Below are 20,251 nucleotides of genomic sequence, written 5' to 3'. Positions count from 1 at the left end.
ATGATAAAAGCTCAAAGAAAACTAGGACTAGAAGGAATGTACATTAACATTGTAAAGGCTCTATGTGACAAACCTACAGCCAACATCATAATGGTGAAAAACTGAAAACATTTCCCTTAAAATCAGGCACAAGACAAGGGTGCCCACTATCCCCACTCCTATTCAACATAGTACTGGAATTCCTAGCCAGAGCAATTAGAGCAGAAGGAGAGATAAAAGGAATACAAATAGGTAAAGAAACTGTCAAAATATCCCTATTTGAAGATGATATGATCCTATACCTTAAAGACCCAAAAAACTCTACCCCAAAACTCTTAGACACCATAAACATATACAGCAAGGTGGAAGGATACAAAATCAACTTACAAAAGTCATTTCTATACACCAACAATGAACAAACTGAGAAAGAATGCACTGAAACAATTCCATTTACAATAGCCTTAAAAAATATCAAATACTTAGGAATAAACTTAACAAAAGATGTGAGTGACCTCTACAAGGAGAATTATAAACCCCTGAAGAAAGAGATTGAGGAAGACTACAGAAGATGGAAAGATCTCCCATGCTCATGGATTTTAGAATCAATATAGTAAAAATGGCTATACTACAGAAATCAATCTAAATGTTTAATGCAATTCCCATCAAAATCCCGATGACTTTCATCACAGAGATTGAAAAATCTAAAGTTCATTTGGAAACAGAAGAGACTGAAAATAGCCAAGGCAATACTCAGCAAAAAGAGCAATGCTGGCGGTATAACAATACATGACTTCAAATATATTACAAAGCAATAGCAACAAAAACAGCATGGTACTGGCACACAAAAACAAACATGAAGACCAGTGGAACAGAATAGAGGACCCTCATATGAATCCACACAACTATAACCATCTTATTTTTGACAAAGGGGCCAAAATTATAATGGAGAAAAGACAGCCTTCCTTTGAAAAAGTTCTTTTTAGTTCAGTTGTTCATTTCTTTATTTGTTCATTGATTTTAGGGATTTTAATTTCTTGAACAGTCTGAAAAATCAGCTTAGAGTACACAGATATCTGGATTTATCATCCCATCAAGATTGCACTCAGTTAGTGAGAGGCAATTTCTCAAGAAGAAATTAGTTTGTTAAGAGGAAGGAGAAAATATTCTGGGAAGAGATATTTTAAGAAAAATCTATAGCTAACTGTAATTCCAAAAATTGTCTTAAAATTTAATTCATGTACTGAAATTAGAAGTTCTCCAATAAAAGACAAAGCAAGAAAACATCTTTGCAAGAATGTGTGTGTGTGTGTGTGTGTGTGTGTGTGTGTGTGTGTGTGTGTATGATGATAGAGCAGTAGAAAACTTTTGTTATGGTAGCCAAAGTATTCTACACATGTTCCAGGATCATAAAACCAATTTCCCAAATCCAGGTATCTATTTTAGTGTATTTTAAATACCAACAACTATTCTGAAAATGAATTAGTTTTAAAAAATGAAAAAAAATATTTTCCTTCTGGTTATCATTTTCCATCCTTGATTATTACCATGCGTGTCATTTTGAATACATTTCCACCAGAATTTGATTCTACCTATTATTAAGTCTATATTTCACTATCATGGTGTTTATCTCATGTTATCATTTGTTGTCCTCATTAACTTGATCTTTATCAATGATTTTATTTGAAGGTTTTACAAAATGCTTTGCTTAGTACCTTGATACTTACAGGTTTTTTTATTTGAAGCTAGAGAAAAATTAGTTTTAGACTGCACATACATCCTACTCAAAACAAGAATGATAAATTCCAAGGCCAAATAGCTTTGAAAGAAACTAAAGGAGTTGTATTGACTGTTTTGGAGTAAAATGGCAAAAAATAATTAATACATACCCTCTACATGTAAAACATATTTTTTGTAAGTGTTAACCAGTAGAAAAGAAATACAGAAAAAATTACAGAAACATTATTTGTAAAGTTACTTTTTTAACAGGCAAAGATTTACAATGTTTTTAGTTAGGACTACATTGAAATGAGGAATACAAAATGAAATCTTTAAATTAATTTATTAATTTTAATTACAGTAGTAAGCTCTACCCACATAATAACCAATTGCTTGACTGAATTAGTCTCAACAAACAAACAATCTTTTTTAAAAAATTAAGACTACCAAATGATAGATTCTTATTGGGCACTGGTTGCTCACGTCTGTAATCCTAGCTAGTAGGAAAGCAGAAATCAGGAGGAAAATGGTTTGAAGCCAACCCAGGTGAATAGTTCACTAGACTCTGTCTCTAAAATAACCAACACAAAAAGAGACTGGTGGTGTGGCTCAAGTGGTAAAGTGCCTGCCTAGTCAGCTTGAAGTCCAGAGTTCAACTCTCAGCACTAAAAACAATGAAAATATTCCTTTTTTCTTTTATTGTTGTGCTGGATGGGGGTACACTGTGGTACTTTAAAAAGTTCTTTCAATGTATCAAATATATCATACTTGAATTCATTACTCTCCTTCATGCCTCCACTCCTCATTCCTGGAACAGTTTCAACAGGTATCAGATGTTTTGTACCATATTCATCCTACTCCCTTTCCCGACCACCTCCCTCCTTCCACTGGTGCCAGCCCCCTCCTCCTTGGGCAGGACATGTTCCACCCTCCTGTTCTCCAATTTTGTAGAAGGAAAACCTAGAAGATTAAAAAAAAAAACATAAATTGTGATTGCATTTTTGAAAAGACGTAGAAGTATGTTTGCTTTTTTTACTAAAGAAAATTTGTGAAGTATTTGCATTTTTCCTCAATCTTAAGCTTTTAAACTTTTATTGACAAAAGTATGTAGCATTGTATTTAAATATTTTAAAAGTAACATTGAGAATTCCAAACATAAAATGTTGGTCAATAGGTTTGTTAATTATTATCCTAAGTAATTTTTGCAATATTTTCTTAGAACAATGAACTCTTCCTGATCTTCTTATCATGGCAAAATAAAATGACTAATTTCTGTGTGGAACAATTGTAGTTTAATCTCAGAACAATAGTTTGTAGATGGCTACTACTGTTTTCACCAAACAAGAGATAAACTTGAATATAGTTCATTTAATTATAGAAACTGAAGCTTCCTGCATAAAGGGCATATCATACCTGTATGTACCTGTAATTATAGAAGCACAGTTTCATAAAGAAAACACAAAATAAATTTTTGTCAAATAACATTTTGCTGACTGACTTTACTAATTTGTTAGCTTATGCATTTTAAGTCCTAGCAAAAGTATGCTATCTTTATTATTATATACACTACTCATAATAATTATTATTATTACAATTATTAATTGATAATACTGGGGTTTGACCTCAGGGCCTTGAGCTTGCTAGACAGGTGCTATATCATTTGAGCCATACTCATAGCACTTTTTGCTTTAGTCTATTTTTCAGATAGGTTCTCTCCTTTTGTTGAGGTCTGCATCAGAATGACCATGGTCCTCCTACCTTTGCCTCCCAAGTAGCTATGGTTTTAGACTTGTGCCACCACACACAGCCCCTATGACTTTTTCTTTTTTTGAGACAAGGTCTCCCTATATTAAACAGGCTAGATTTAAACTCTTTGACTCAAGGGATCCTCCTGCCTCAGCTTCCCAACTAGCTGGGATTACAGACATATGTCACCACACCAGGTTATCTTTATAATAATTAAAACAAATGAAGGGAATTGGTTCCTCTTAATTTCTGTCCTTTCAAAGCTGTGTCAGTTTGAATGATGATGAATAGAATTATGTGTCATCTATTTACTGAATTTAGACTATCTGAGATATAATTCAAAATGAACAATTTACACCCAGGGAAAAAAACAGAGGTAGTCATATGATGATATACAAAAAAGAGAGTTCCTTTCAAAACTGAATTTAAACCCTTTACAGAAAATATATGAAAGAAGAGAGGATAATCACAGATGGAATGCAAAATTTGGAGAAGGTATTATTAAATGTATTTCAAGTTCAGGAGGAACCTTTGTGGGTCAGATACTTTATTTTAACTTTAGGGAATCAAAAGTAATTTTGTTTAATTTCCTTGAAATTTAAAAACCTCATATATGAACAATATTTTCAACTATCTGTTTATAATCAACATATGTTTAAAAAGAAAGCCATTTATTAGAAAATGTATATAATATTGCACACTCACAATTCATTAAATTTTCACAATATTTTAAAATCTAATAATAGATAAATATTTATTTTAAATATTCAAATTTATTTTCTTTAGACATCTTCTAAATTAATATGATAAATTAAAAATATTACCTAAATAATATCTCTATATAAACATGGACTATCATGTTACACAGATGGGCCATTGTGTGGAATTGAGATAGATATATACTCAATCTATATTAACATATTAAATATATGTACATGCTGTATGTACATACTACATATGTACACCACTCATGTACATACATTCTACATACACATACACACATTCTATATGTACATAAAAATGTGTGCATATATATGTAGATCTATTTGTATGTGTATACATATATACATATGTATACACATACAAATTATATATATAAAAACATACACAAAAGTTAGATAATTAGATATCTAAGTATCATTGGATCCTGAAAGACAGTTTGTTGGAATATACTAAATGGTATTGATTATTATAGCGTGATAAACACTTTGCACTAACTTTAGGTCATGAGTGTCAACCCAGGAGAGAAGTGAAGAGGAAGGTGGAGTTACATGTTTTATTAAAATTGGGATAAAATAGGGAGTAAACTAAACAAAAAGAAAAATAGCTTATGAAAAAATTTATAATTTATACTCTTTCATAAGTAAAACCTCCATTTTATTTCACTGTTGAATCATGTCTACATTTAAGAAAGAATCAACAAGGATCTTATAGGCAATAAAAACATTTGAGTAAGTTTGGTCAACACCCAATTATATATGGGTTTAGTCTTGTAGATTCAACCAACCACAATCAAAAACCACAGGCAAAAAAATGTGTGCCTCTACTGAGCATATATAGTCTTTTACTTATTATTCCTAAACAATGTATTATAAAAACTATTGGCATAACATTTACACTTTAGGCATTATAAGTAATCTAGAGATGTACCAGAGGGTGTGTGCATACTGCATGCAAATTCTACTCCACTTCACATTAGTGATTTGAGTGTCCTAGGATTTGGATATTATGGAGGTTCTGGAACCAAGTCCACATGAACACTGAAGTATGGCAATATATTCAGAAAAGCTATGTGAAACCAGGACCAGATGCAAAAATCAAGTGTGCCTTAATGTATATGAAATCAGTGAAAATTAGTTTTGGAAATAAAACTACATTTATTGTAACATTTGAATCTATAACCTCTACTCATAAAAAACTATTGTGCTCCTATAATTAAACTTACAATGAATTTACTGAGAGGAATAAAATAATAGAATTATAAACAGAACACTCAATTGTGTTTTCAACTATTCCCAAATTTATGCAAATACTCAAAGCAGTAATAAATAAAGTCCAGGAAATCATCTATTTGATATTATCAAGATTATTCTAAAATGTATAAAAAAGTTAAGACGATCCAAAATAATTAAAACAATTTAAAGGGTTTTCAGAAAGTTATCACACTTAGAGTACAGAATTGTAGTTTCTATTGTTAAGCTAAAAGTGTTAAGATTGTATAATATAGTTATAGTGACAAACAAATTGTCAAATGGAGCAGAATAGAGAATTCAGAAATAGAACTAGCAATATAGGATCAGTGATTTTCTGTTTTACAAAGATTGTTTGACATTCAATGGAAAATAGAAAATATGGTCATTCATATAGAAAAAAAATGAAAACTAGCCTGATGCAATAAGAAAAAATTAAACTGTGGAGAATAACATCTTTACATGTAATATTTGCAATTTCAGAGATTATAATACATATGTACTGGGAAATGTCACAATGAAATGCCCTGTATAGTTAGTTACCTTAAACAAAAAAAAGTATCTTTTCAAAAATGAAGGGCAGGAAGGTAAAACAGGTCCTGCCTGGGCTTGATACCAATGGGAGATGGGAGAATATAAGGAAAGGATGAAGGAGGATGAATATGGTGGAAATATTATGTACTCCTGTATAAAAATGGAAAAATGAGGTCTGCTGAAATTATTCTAAGAAATGGGGGAGGGGAGATAAAAGAGTATGATGGAAGGAATGAATTTAAGATATATTGTGAGCACTTTTGTAAACATCACAATGTACCCCAGTACAACAATAATATAATAAAAAATAAAATAAAAATAAATGGAAAAGTGGTGTAATATTCAGGGTCCTACTCCAGACATACTAAAACAGAACTCTACAGATAGAGCCCAGTATTCTGTTATAACAAAATTTAGAGTGCTTCTGATGAATATTAAAATTTGAGAAATACTATTATAGAGGGCTTAAATCTTAATCTAAACCTGTGAATTATAATCTCAAGTGTGTATCCCCAGTACAACAATAATGTGATAATAAAAATAAATTTTAAAAAATACCAGAGAATATCTTTGCCACTTGTTGATATGCCAAGAATTTTTGGACAGGACTGTAAGTAGTATAGTACAAGGGCTTCAGAACAACATGTCCACCTGCTCTACAGACAAATGGAATCTTGGGCAATGTGAGTGAAAGCATCATCAAAAACATCTGCACTGAACCTTGATTGGAAAGACCACTTAAAGGACCACATAGAAAATGAGGACGGATTTAGCAGTGGGATTTGTACACTACAGTACCTGCACTGAAAGTTATCTTTTCATCATAACTTTTCAACTTCATTTTACTTCAGATGATCACAGGAAAGATTCAGGAAATAACAATAGCAGACTTTAAAGTTCTCACTAGTCTAATGAAAATAAAATCACCTATTTCTTGAACATTGGTTCTAGGAGTATGACACTCATGGTTCTGCAAAATACATTAGGCCACACATGATGTTAAAGAAAAATATGATTTCTGACTTTTGCCATGAGCCAATAATCACAGTACTTTCACAATCATGCATATAGTTATTTCTTGGCCTCATTTTTTACACTGTTTCATTTACAAAAGTTCTTATAATATATCAAGTATAACATATTTGAATTCACCCCTTCCACCATTTTCTTTCATCCCTTCCCTCCCCCTATAGCTTGAATAGTTTCAGCAAGTATCACTTTTCCATTTGCATACATGTGTAGACAGTATTTTCACAATACTCACCCTCCTTTACCATTTTCCCACCTCCTCCCCACTCCCAATTTTGTATAAGAAAATTGTTATACAAAATTGTTATACAAAATTGTTCTCCAATTTTGTATAAGAAAAGAAGAAGAAAAAATGACATTTTTACTTGTTTAAGATAGCTACACAGTGAGTTTCCTTGTGGTATATCCTTGTATATGTGTATTATAGTCTTTTTGGTATATCTCCGCTATTTTTCTTCTTTCTACTGTAGGTCATTTCCTATGGTGATTTCAACCACTTTAAAAATTCTGGTATCTATACACAATGGAATTTTATGCACCCATGAAGAAGAATGAAATGTTATCATTTGCTGGTAAATGGATGGAATTGGAGAACGTTATTCTGAGTGAGGTTAGCCTGGCCCAAAAGACCAAAAATCCTATGTTCTCCCTCCTATGTGGACATTAGATCAAAGGCAAACACAACAAGGGGATTGGACTATGAGCACATGATAAAAGCGAGAGCACACAAGGGAGGGGTGAGGATAGGTAAGACACCTAAAAAATAAGCTAGCATTTGTTGCCCTTCAACAAATTAGAGATAAGGGCAAAATAGTTTCTGCCGGGTATTGAGGGGGTTGGGAGGAGGGGGAAGGGGGGTGGATTGGGTGGTAAGGGAGGGGGTGTGGGCAGGGGGGAGAAATGACCCAAGCCTTGTTTGCACATATGAATAATAAAACAATAATAAAAAAATAAAAGTTCTATATTCATTCTTCTACAGAGAGAATGTCAACCATATTCACCTTCTTAACTTTCCTTATTCCTGCCCCTCGTGTATGTGACCTCCTTTAGCATGCCCTGTTTTTTATAGTATTGTGTTATTTGTATTATGGCTGTACCACACAGACAGAAAACATATGACTTTTGGTCTTCAAAATCTGGCTAAAATCACTTAAAATGATGTTTTCCAGTTCCATCCATTTACCTGCAAACAACAAAAGTTCATTTGTGGCAGAGTAAAATTCCATTGTACATAAATACCACATTTTCTTTTTCCATTCATCAGTAGTGGAGCATTTTGGCTGTTTTCATAGCTTAGCTATTGTGGATATGCTGCAATTAACATGGGTGTGCAGGTGCCTTTGTTGTAACCTGACTTACGTTCTTTCAGACATATCCCTAGGAGTGGAAATGCTCTATAATATGTCAATTCTATTTTTAGTGTTTTGAGGAACCTCCATACTGTTTTCCATAGTGGTTGTACTAACTTTCATTCCCATCAACAGTGTATGTGGGTTTATTTTTTCCCACATCCTCACCAATGTTTAGTGTTTGTGTTCTTTATGTTAGTCATTCTAACAGGAATGAGGTGGAATATTAATGTAGTTTTGACCTGCATTTCCTTTATGACCAGGAACGTTGAGCATTTCTTCAAGTGTTGTTTAACCATTTGGTAAAAACTCTGTTCTGTTCATTTGCCTATTTCTTCTTTTAAGCCCCCTGTATTGTCTGGTTATTAAACCCTTGTCAGACGTAAGGCTGGCAAAGATTTTCTCCCATTTTGTCGGTAACCTCTTCAATTTAGAGATCATTTCTCTTTTTTTGTACAGAATGTTTTTATTTTCATGTGGTTCCATTTGTCAATCTTTTCTCTTAGTTGCTGAGCCTTTTCAGTTCTATTGAGGAAGTCATTGTCTATACCTATTAATTCCAATATATTCCCTGTTCTTTCCTGCAGTAGCTTCAATGTTTCAGGTCACATGTTAAAGTCCTTAATCCACTTTGAATTGATACCTGTACAGGGTGACAGACATAGATCTAGTTTCAGTTTTCTGCATGCAGATACAAGTTTTCCCAGCAGCATTTGTTGAAGAGGCTATCTTTTCTCCATTATATGTTTTTGGTTTCTTTTTAAAAAATCAGGTGGACAGAGCTGCCTGAATTCATATCTGGGTCTTCTTTTCTGTTCCACTGGTCATAATATCTGTTTTTGTGCCAGTACCATGCTGTTTTTATTGATATGGCTCTGTAGTATAGTTTGAATCCTGGTGTTGTGATACCTCAAACTTTTCTCTTTGTGTTCAGTGTCACCATGGCTATTCATGGGCTTTTATGCTTCCAGATAAACTTTAGGATTGCTTTTTCAACCTCTCTGATGAATGTCACTCGAAGTTTGATGAGAATTGCATTAAACATGTAGATTGCTTTTGATAATATATCTATCTTCACAATGTTGATTCTACTGATCCTTGAATACGGGTGATCTTTCCATGTTCTGTAGTATTCGTCAATTTCTTTCTTCAAATGTTTGTAGTTTTTCTTGTAGAAGTTTTTCACATGCTTTGTTATGTCTATTCTTAGGTATTCTTTAAGGCTATTGTAAGTGTAATTACTTTCCTATTCTTTTGCAATCTGTTCATTGGTGGTATATAGAAAAGCCACTGACTTTGTATCCTGCTGAAGCTGTTTACAGTGTCTAGGGTTTTTTGGTGGTGTTTTCTTGGGTGTTTTAAGTATAAGATGATGTCATCTGCAAATAGGGACAATTTGACTACATTCTTTCTAATTTGCATTTCTTTTATTTCTTCTTCCTGTCTTATTGCTCTGGGTAGGATTTCTAAGACTCTTTTGCATAGGAGTGGAGAGAGTGGACACCATTGCCTCATCCCTAACTTTAAAGGAGATATTTCCAATTTTTCCCCATTTAGTATTATGGAGAAATATATATAGATAGATAGATAGATAGATAGATAGATAGATAGATAGATAGATATAGATAGATAGATAGATAGATAGATAGATAGATAGCCTTTATTTTTTTGAGGTACATTCCTTTTATTCCTAGTTTCATCATAGCTTTTATCATGAAGGGTTGTTGAATTTGTTTGAAGGCTTTTTCCTGAATCTATTGAGATAAACGTGGTTTTTGTCTTTGCTTCTGTCAATATGCTGTATTACATTTAATGATTTTCATATGTTCGGCCATCTCCACATCCCAGGGATGAAACCAAGTTTATCATGGTATATGATCTTTTTGATATACTGTTGAATTCTATTTGCCAGTATTTTATTGAGGACTTTTGCATCTATGTTCATTAAAGAGACTGGCTTGCAATTCTCTTTTGTTGTGTTTTTATATGGTTTGGGAATGAATGTAACACTGGATTCATAGAATGTATTTGGCAGTGACCCTTATCTTTCTATTTCATGGAAAAGTTTGAGGAGTGTTGATACTAGTTTTTCTGTAAAGGTCTGTTAGAATTCAGTGATAAATCTATCAGTTCTTGGACTTACCTTTTTCAGGAGACTGTATATTGTTGCTTTAATTCCCTTCTGTGTTACAGATTTGTTTAGGTGATTTCATTTCTTCTAAACTTACAATTTATTTGAATATAGGTTTTCAAAGAGTCCTGGATGATTTTCTGTATTTCTTTGGCATTTGTTGTTATCTTCTCTTTTTCATTTCTAATTTTATTAATTTGACTCTTTTCCCTCCTCATTTTAGTCAGATTTACTAGAGGTTTGTCAATCATGTTTTTGTTTTCAATGAAGCAGCTTTTTGTCTCATTGATTTTTTTGTATGTTTTTTTAAATCTCTATTTCATTAATTTCAACCCCTATTCTTACTATTTCTCTCCTACAGCTAGTTTGGATTTTAACTTGTTCTTGTTTTTCTAGGAATTAAAGATTCAGCATTAGGTAATTTATTTTAGAGCTTTCTAAAAACTTTCCCATAGTTGTGCCTCTGCTGTGTCCCATAAGTTCTGATCCATTTTACTTCTATTTTAATTGAATTCCAAGAATGTTTTAATTTCCTCCCTTATTTCTAGGATGACCCACTGATCATGGAACATCATGTTTATCAGTCTCAAAGTGTTTGAATATTTTCTGCTGTTTCTTTAGTTGAATTCTAGTTTTATTGTATTGTGGTCAGACAGTGTACAGGGAGTTATTTCAATTTTCTTGTATTAAGACTTGCTTTGTGACCTAAAATATGGTTTTTTCTGGAGAAGGTTCCATGGGCTGCTGAGAAGAATGTTTATTGTGATATGTAGGAATGAACACTCTATAGCATCTGTCAGGTCCATTAGATCTGTGGTGTCATTCAATTTGAATTTCTTTGTTGACTCTTTTCTCTGAATGGCCTATCTATTGGTGATAGAGGAGTATTGAAGTCTCCCCCTATGACTGTGTTAGGGTCTATCTGTGTTTGTAAGTCCAGTAGTATGTGTTAAATGAATTTGTGTGCCCCAACATAAGATGCATGTAAGTTAACAATTGTTATTTCATTTTGATGTGTTGCTTCTTTTATTAAAAGTAGTGACCCTCTTTGTCTCTTCTGATGAATTTAAGTTTGAAGTCTACTTTTCTGAGATAAGTACTAGTCCTGCCTGCTTTTGGAGGCCATTAGCTTGGTGAATAACTTTCCATCCTTTTCCCTAAGGTAATGTTTGCTTCTGTCTGTAAGGTGGGTTTCTTTTAAACAATAGATTGTTGAGTCTTCCTTTTTAATACAGTTTGCCAATCAGTGTCTTTTGATGGAGAAGTTTGATCCATTAATATGTAGTGTTAATATTGAGGAGTATGTAGTGATTCCTGACATTCAGTTGTTTTGGTTGTGTAGGAGTTTCTGTGTATGCAACTAATTCTATGCTATTCTCTGATAACTTGTTTGCTTTTCTCTTGAGGTTTAACCATTTCCATTCTTTCATGGATATGTTTGTTTTCATCTTCTGTCTGTAGGATTCCTTTCAGAATCTTCTGTAGTTGTGGTTTAGTGATTGTGCAATATAGCCTTCAATAACCTTTTCTTGTTCTCTGTGATAGTTTTATTAATAATAATATGACATGAAGAGGTTCTATTTTGGCCACTTCTGTTTAGTGTCTTGGGGTACTGCTGTATCTGAATAGACAACTCCTTCTCAAGATTTGGGAAATTTTCTTCTGCTGTTTCATTGAATATATTATGTGTATCATTTTTTATTCATTTATTCATATGTGCATACATTATTTGGGCCATTTCTCCCTCCAATCCCCACACTCCTTTCCCCACACCCCTCCTCACTTCCAGGCAAAATCTGTTCTGCCCTTATCTCTAATTTTGTGGAAGAGAAAGTATAAGCTATAATAAGAAAGACAAAGCATTTTTGCTAGTGAAATAAGGATAGCTGTACAGAGAGATTCCTAGCATTGCTTCTGTGTACAAATGTGTTATACACCAAGTTGATTCATCTCTGACCTTTTCACTAGTTCCTTATCCCCTTCTCACAATGCCCTCTGTCACATTAAGGTTTCTATATTAGTTCCTCTGCAGTGGGGACATCAAATACTATCATGGTTTGGGTTTCTTACCTATCCCCATACTGCCCATATGTGCTCTCCCCTTATCATGTGACCCAAGTCCAACCACATTTATGCATACATTTTGTTTGCACTTTTTCTCCAATGCCCATGATTTGCAGATTTGGTCTATTGATAAAGTCACAGAGTTTTGGCATATTCTTTTCACAGCTCTTAAATTTTTTTTCTAAGAATTCTTCTGTTTTTTTCTTTAATATCTATTTTGTCTTTGAGCCCTGAAATTCTGTCTTCCACTTGTTTGAGTCTGAGACAATGGTTTTCAATTGTGTTTTTACTTTAAGGAAATTTTTATTTCCAGGATTTCATTTTGGTTCTTTTTTTCCTGAAATTGTCCATATCTTTGTTAAACTTTGCTTTCATATCTTGTGCTGTCTTCTTTATTTCATGTATCTCCTTTTTCTAAATATTCTCCTTAGTTTCATTTTGGATCTTGTTGAAATTTTCTGAGTTCATTTAGCTGTTTCAGGTCTTCTCTACTTTTATCCCTGTTCTCCTGATATTCATTGAGTTGTTTTTGCATGTTCTTTTTAAGCTCCTCTGTAAGCTTATTGAACATTCTTATCATAATTTTTCTGAGGTCAGCAACTGGGGAGTCATCTATTTCACTTTGTACCAAATCCTCTCTTTTGTTATTGCTAGTCTTTTGAGGAGTTGTATTTTCCTGCCTTCTCTTTCTCCCCTTGGTTATATTTTGTGCTTTGCACTTGTGTTGTTGGTTAGCTGAAGTTAATTGGGAGTTTTAATCATTTCCTGTTATCAATCCCTTGAATTAATTTCTATTCTCTGACTAGCTTAGTTGTTAGCTAGGTTGTTGTTCATATTTCTGTTCCCTGATCTGGAGATATAACTTAGCAATAACAAATTCACAAATTCAACACCAAATCAGTTAATTACATAATATATTATAAACACTTTAGTGATATCATCTATAAACAGCAAGTGTTGGGGAGATAACTGTTGCTTGGATAGTGATAGCTACATAGGTAATTAAAAAGATGCTGTCTACTGAGTTCAAACCCCAGTCCCATAAGAGAAGAAGAAGAAGAAAAGAAACTTTTAAATTTGTATATTTTTTCTTTTTTTATTGTTATGCTGGGTGGGGGTAATTGTGGCATTTACAAAAGTTCTTACAATATATCAAATATATCATAAAAAAAAAGATGCTGTCTAGTAGAGGGGACAGGGAGAGGGTGGGGTGAGTGGGAGAAGAGGTGTGAGATGTGGGCTTTATAGGGTAATAAGGCCCTAATGTGTATAAAGGTATAGTTCAGTCATTGGCGGAATTGCAGAGGGATTACAGGAATAATGGGGGTAACACGTTAAGTTGTTATAATTGACTATTCAGTGCATAGTGAGTGTGGAACAGGTAAGGCAGTATGTGGAAATGGAGAGAGAGAGGAAGGCAGAATGCAGAAGAGACAAAGAGGAGAGAGAAGATAAGAAAAAAGAGAAAAGAAAAATTTAAAAATGGAGAAAAAGAAACATGGAGCAAGGGAAGGTTAAGCAAATTGATGTTTGAACAGACTGGAAGAGGGAGATAAATGACAATAAGTTGAAAAAGAAAAACAAAGAAATGAAAGAATAAAAATTAAAATACTAAATGAAAAAAATCAGTTCAATAAGTGTTCTTGACTCTCTCCTCTGACTTCAAATCCAGTTGCTGACACTTTTGGTAAGACCTCTCTCTGTGTCTCTGTCCCTTCTTAAGGTTGGTATGCTGGACTGTGTGGCAGTGGATGTTGCCTCTCCTATCTGGTGGCTTTGGAGGGGATTGGCTCAGGGTATTTGAGCCCAGGCTTTTCTTGGTGTGATGGGCCATCTGGTGCAGGTGAGTTTTCTTAACTGGTCCCATGTGGAGCTGGTATATGAGCAGTCACTAGCCTCTTCTGCCCACATGGTAGTCCTGGGAAGTAGATTTGAGCTTTTTGGTCCACCACTTTTCTCTTGGAAGTTTGTTTTAGGTCAATACCAGTTTCTCCAAGGTGGTGAAATGTTTTCTTTTCACCAGACAGCATCTATGCCACCCACCCCCCACTCAGGCTAAGTCAGCTTACCATTCTGCTCCACTCCCACCAGGCAGAGATGAAGTATTCCCTTTGTTTATTTGGCCAACAACTTTGTCCATGGGTGTGCATTCTGCCCACCAGTTGCTCTGAACTGTGTAGTTCCCTCCAGAGCAGTTGATTTGTCACAGTCACCTGGTGGGTTTGCAGTTTAACTCAGCTCTTGGATGACAGAGGCAGGCAGCCAGTCATCTGTCCACATGTTATGGTGGATCCAGGCTGCCCCATTTTTTTTCAGGATTCATTCTGTAATGCTCTGTGTTGCAATTTTGTTTTTCCAAGTTCCAATACAGGAGAAAAAAAGAGGGAAAAATGACTTCCCAGTGGGTGGGCCAGCAACTGTCACAGCACTAGGTTTCCCCAGCTGTTATGTGCTATAAAAAGCCAATTTAAGTGTCAATCCTTGAACATTATGTACATCAAATGGATTGGTGGCTTCTTAGTTGGCAAAAAAAGGCAGGGTTAGCCAATGCTTGATGCCAAAAATCTGAAGTATTTTTCTAATATCATGAAGCTCAGAGTCTCAGGGTACCTCAGCTATCTGCCATCTTGTTTTCTTCTCTTGAGATACATTTTAACAACACATCAGCTATGTAAAATACATGACAGGAGATAATGTTTTAATCTATACACTAGTTGGTGATATAGCTAAGAGTTGAGCCATAATATTATCTAGTGATTTTTCTTTGAAAAGGAAACAATAGTTGCAGAATACACAGTCTTCTCTGCAGCCATAGAAGTTTCTTCAAAATAGATTACATTTCAGGCCACAAAATAAGTCTGAAAATACTGAAATAATTTCTTGTATCATATTATAATGGAAGAAAATTATTATATTATAATGGTAGACTTAAATAACAAGAAAAACTATAGAAACCATAAAAACAAAAGGAGATTGAACAATACAATATACCTGGTCATTAAAGATGTGGCACTAATGGTCCCAAACTATTTTATAAAATAAAGGGAAGGAAAGTTTGATAATTCATGCTGTGAGGGTATTACTACCCACATATCAAAATTGGAAAACTGTACAAAAAAAAGTATAGATTGATTACTTTGATAAGTATATATACCAAATCCTCAAGAAAATACTTGCAAACCAAATTCAACAACAAGTTGAAATAATCATACAGCATGATCAAGTTGCTTGGATTTCAAACATATAATAATGATTTAACATATGCAAATCAATAAAGTAATGAGCACAAAAATCACATTGTTATTGCAATAGATGTAGAAAATGCTTTAAACTTAACTCAACTTCCATTCTTAAAAAGAGCCATGAAGAAGAAACTATTAAAAGAAGGATCATAGCTCAACATAATAAAGCTGTTATGTGAAAAGACTTTATACTAAATATGGAAAAATCAAGTATATTTATAAACTCAGGAATGAGACAGACATGTTCACTCTCTCCAAACATATTTAGAATAGTTTTTGAAATCTTAGCCATGGCACTAAGAAAAAATAAAGAAATAAGAAAAAGTCAAATTATTCTTATTTGCAGATAATATAGTCCTATATTTAAAGGACCCTTATATCTCCACCAAAAAAACATAAATCTAATAAACATTTTTAGCTAAGTAGCAGGACAGAAAATCAACATGCAGAAATTAGTACCTTTTCTGCATGACAATAACAAAGAGGTTGTAAAAAAATTAGGAAAAAAAATCCCCATTCATAATAGCCATATAAAAGAAGACCTGAAACCTAACCAAAAATTTTAAATGACCACTACAGTGAAAATTGAAGAGAGAATTTGAAGAAGACACTATTTCCATGTTCATGGATCAACACAATTAATATTAAGAAAATGGCCATATTACTAAAAGTGACTGATTCAATTCAATCCATATCAAAATTCCACAGACTTTAATCATTGAACTAGAAAACTAGTCATATGAAAGCACAAAAGATCCCAAATGCCAAAGCAACTCTGAGGGAGAAAAAAGAAAAGAAAAAGAGCAATGATGGAGATAACAATACAGATTTTAAATTATACTACAGAAATATAGTAGCAAAACAACATGACATTGGCATACAAATAGACACATAAGCCTAAGAAATAGAATTAAGGATCAAGATATAAATCCACATAGTTGCAGTCATCCAAAAACATCTGTTGGACCAAAGATAGCCTTTTCAACAAATGGTTCTGAGAAAACTAGATGTCCATATTTAGAAAACTGAAACTAGATTCCTATTTCTCACAATGTAATAAAAAAATCAATTCAAAATGGTTCAAAATCCTTGATGTAAGACCAGAAATACTGAAACTATTACAGGAAGAAAAGGAAAAACACTTAAATATATAGGCATGGTCTGTAACAATCTACATTTTTAACGGAACTCTAATAGTTCAAGATAGAAGAGAAGTTGAATGTAGGAACAAATTTATAAAGGTCCTTATATTCATTACAAAAGAATATAAACTTAGTTTAAATTTTGACCTATGAAGTATATTTATTTTGTTCTCTACAATAACTATTTACAAATACAAAAGAGAAGTTACTTGAAGTACATGTGAGACAAAATATCAAATTATTAATTAAAAGGCTGAAAATCAATCATATTTATAAATTCTTTAAAATAGGCATGTTATAATGACAAAAATTTAAAGTGTTCATAAGACTTGAACAAACAGCTGATAAAAATATTTAAGCAAAACAAATAGAAATGGTAAACATATGAGAATGTACAAAATTACAAAGAATGGGAAAATGAAATGTTGCAAAGATTCAGTACTAATGGAACATTATATGTTGCTTTTCAGTGTGTAAATTTAAACAATGAATTTCATGAATTTTTGGGTCATTTCGATTTTTAAACTTAAACATGCACTCTGACCTAACAACTTTATTTCTTGGTATATACCCAAGAAAAATCAATACATAGGCTTACAAAACAAATAAAATACACAGTGATATTGCTAGCATTTCTGTGCATAATTTCACCAAACTGAGTATAACACAATTATCAATGTGTATAGGCAGAATAATGTTTAAAATAGATAACACTTAGCAATAAATACAGGTAAATACCTCTTAAACTCAGCATTGTGGATAAACCTTAAAAAATTTATAGTGATCAAAAGAAGGTACACATAAAACAAAACCTACTGTGTGGTTACACTTACAAAAGTTCAAGAATAGTGAGAATTTAAGGTGAAAGAAGTAAAAAAATACTGGTAGATGAAATTGAAAATGCACACAAAAGAACTGCCTTTAGTCATGGAAATGTTTTGTGTTCACATTCTGTTGTACATTGTATTTTAAACACAACATGCATCAAGCTAGATAATGAACACTTTAAAATTAATTGCTTTGTGAACATTCATTGTATCTTCCATATGTCATACTATATTTTCTTTGGTATGCATTTTTTTCCCCACTGAATAAATCTTTTATTAATATGCCACCAGCTGCACAGGGTGCTCATAACATTAAACAATCCTGTCTTTCTTACGTAGGCCTATGAATGCTTTCTCCATGAAGTGGCCATGGACAAACTTAGAGTTGGTGTCAATGAACTTAAGGTCAATCTTCTCCAGAGCCCGCCATTCAGTCTATACCAGCAAGGACTTGCAGAAAGTGAACACACACTTCTTGGTTCCCAACACACAGCCCGTCAGCATGCCAAAGTCATTGGTCACTTAGCCATAATGGACAAACCTGCCCAGTGGGTTGATGCTCTTGTCAGACTGTATTCATTGGAGGCACTATTCTTGATTAGTTTGCCTTTCTTGATCAGGTACCCCTTACCAATCTTGTAGATCTTGTTGCCCTGCCCTGGACACAGAGAAGGCCACATGGGGTGCCAGGCCTCAGTACAAGCAACCTTGAGTAATTCTTGGTGGGTCTTGCAGGGCAGCTTCTTGGTATGCCAGTAACTGGTAATCCCTTTGTAGCCTTTGCCTTTAGTTACTCCGATGACATCGATCATCTCATCCTGCCCAAATAACTGATTCGCAGGGACTTGCTGCTCTAACCTCTCCTGTGTTCAGTCTAGCTTCTCCATGATGGTGACCCAGTTCACCTGAATCTCCAGGAGTTGGGCCTTCTTCTGGCAGAAAGGATGCAGGTGCATCTGGATTTGGGCCATAATGTGGATAACCTGGCCGTACTTCTTCATGCAGCTGAAGTACTTCTCCAGTTGCTTCTTGTCCATGTCATCATGCCATTATCTTGCAGTACTTGTTGAAGGCCTTCTGCTTAGATTTGTGACAATTCTTAAGAAGCACCTTTTGCAGTCATCACTGATACACTCAGCAAGGATGGTCTTGAAGGTCCAGAGGCCTTGAGGAGTTTCCACATAGCCCACACTGTCTACAACCACCATGCGTGGTGTCTCCACACTGGTCACAGCCTCCACAACCTCCTTCTCATTCACCTTGGATCCTGGCCTATCCACTTCCCACAGGATGTGAGTCATGCCATCCTTGTAGCCCAAAAAGACTGTGAGATGGACAGGCATCGAAGAATCATCCTTGGGGAAGCTCTTCACTTTCCCCAATGCCTCCTGTTGCACTTCCATGGCAAGAAGGCCGAGGACCCGTGTCTGAAAGCAGAGAACTTCCTGTGAGACATTGTGCTGTCTTATCCTGACAGTAGAGAGCTTTTAATATTCTTTCTGCCTCATTCTCTTCCTCTCTGAAATATAGGTCTCTTGACTTCATAACTCTCAAGGTAGGTACAGATACTGACTTTGATGTTTACTGTCATCTCCACCATGAACATTCTCCCGTAACAACTTCTCTATAAATTTTGAATTGTCTACTCCATAATAAATTCTTCTTTTTCAGATATCACATAGTCTTCTAAATAATTGTTTTCTCAACTTTTTGTTTGCATTGACAATTAAATCACTTATTTACTTTGTAACTAAAAAACACATTCATATATAATGTATCAAACTTTTCATAAAGTAATAGATACCTTTTGTACAATGCATTCTTATACCCCCTACATTATCCTATTCATTATGTTAAACTCCACTTTATTTTTGTTTCAATGAAAACAAAATCCTGTTGGCAGTGGTTTTTATGACCCATAATAGGCCTAGAAATTCCACCAAGAAGCACCATTCAGAAAGGTTTCTTACTCTTTTTAGCATCCCTCTTAAAATGTCTCACTAATTTGAGTGAAAGTATTAGACAAAACCTGAATAAAAGAAAATTCAAAGGCATCTAGTGAAGTATTTCATTTATTTTCTCCTGTACCAAATGATGTAACTATTAATATCCTTCCAAATCTCTATATTGTATTCAGAGCAAATACTAAAGTCCTTAAATAAATTATAAAGCACTTTGAAATAAACTGCTCCAACCCACCACTTCTCTCCCCTCTCTTCTGCACCAACCTAAGTGGGATTAGTTTATGCTCCTCCAAGGCATCTGTGGACAGGTGCCTGCTTCAGAGACCTACATTTAATTTATTCTGCTTCACTACTTTACCCCAAATATCTGCAAGTCTTTTCTTTTAAGTCTTCATGCAGTTATAACCTCATTGAGAACAATAGGCTCTCTTGTTCATCATTTGAAAAATTTCAAGTTACCATCCTTTTCATATTCCTGTTCATTGCTTTTTGTAATTTATAACTCTTAACACATTTAACATAGTATTCAATGTCTTTGGTGAGATTTTGGAATTGTAG

General features: G+C 33.9%; 1 pseudogene; it reads right to left on the bottom strand.

Moving 5' to 3' along the window:
• Positions 1–18,041: 18,041 nt before the first annotated feature.
• Positions 18,042–19,185, bottom strand: LOC109702031 (large ribosomal subunit protein uL3 pseudogene; annotated as a pseudogene).
• Positions 19,186–20,251: the final 1,066 nt, after the last annotated feature.

Source organism: Castor canadensis, chromosome 6, assembly GCF_047511655.1.
Source record: "Castor canadensis chromosome 6, mCasCan1.hap1v2, whole genome shotgun sequence".
Lineage (NCBI taxonomy): Eukaryota > Metazoa > Chordata > Mammalia > Rodentia > Castoridae > Castor > Castor canadensis.
Note: the sequence above shows the minus strand (reverse complement) of the source record. Positions and strands in the feature narration are given on the sequence as shown.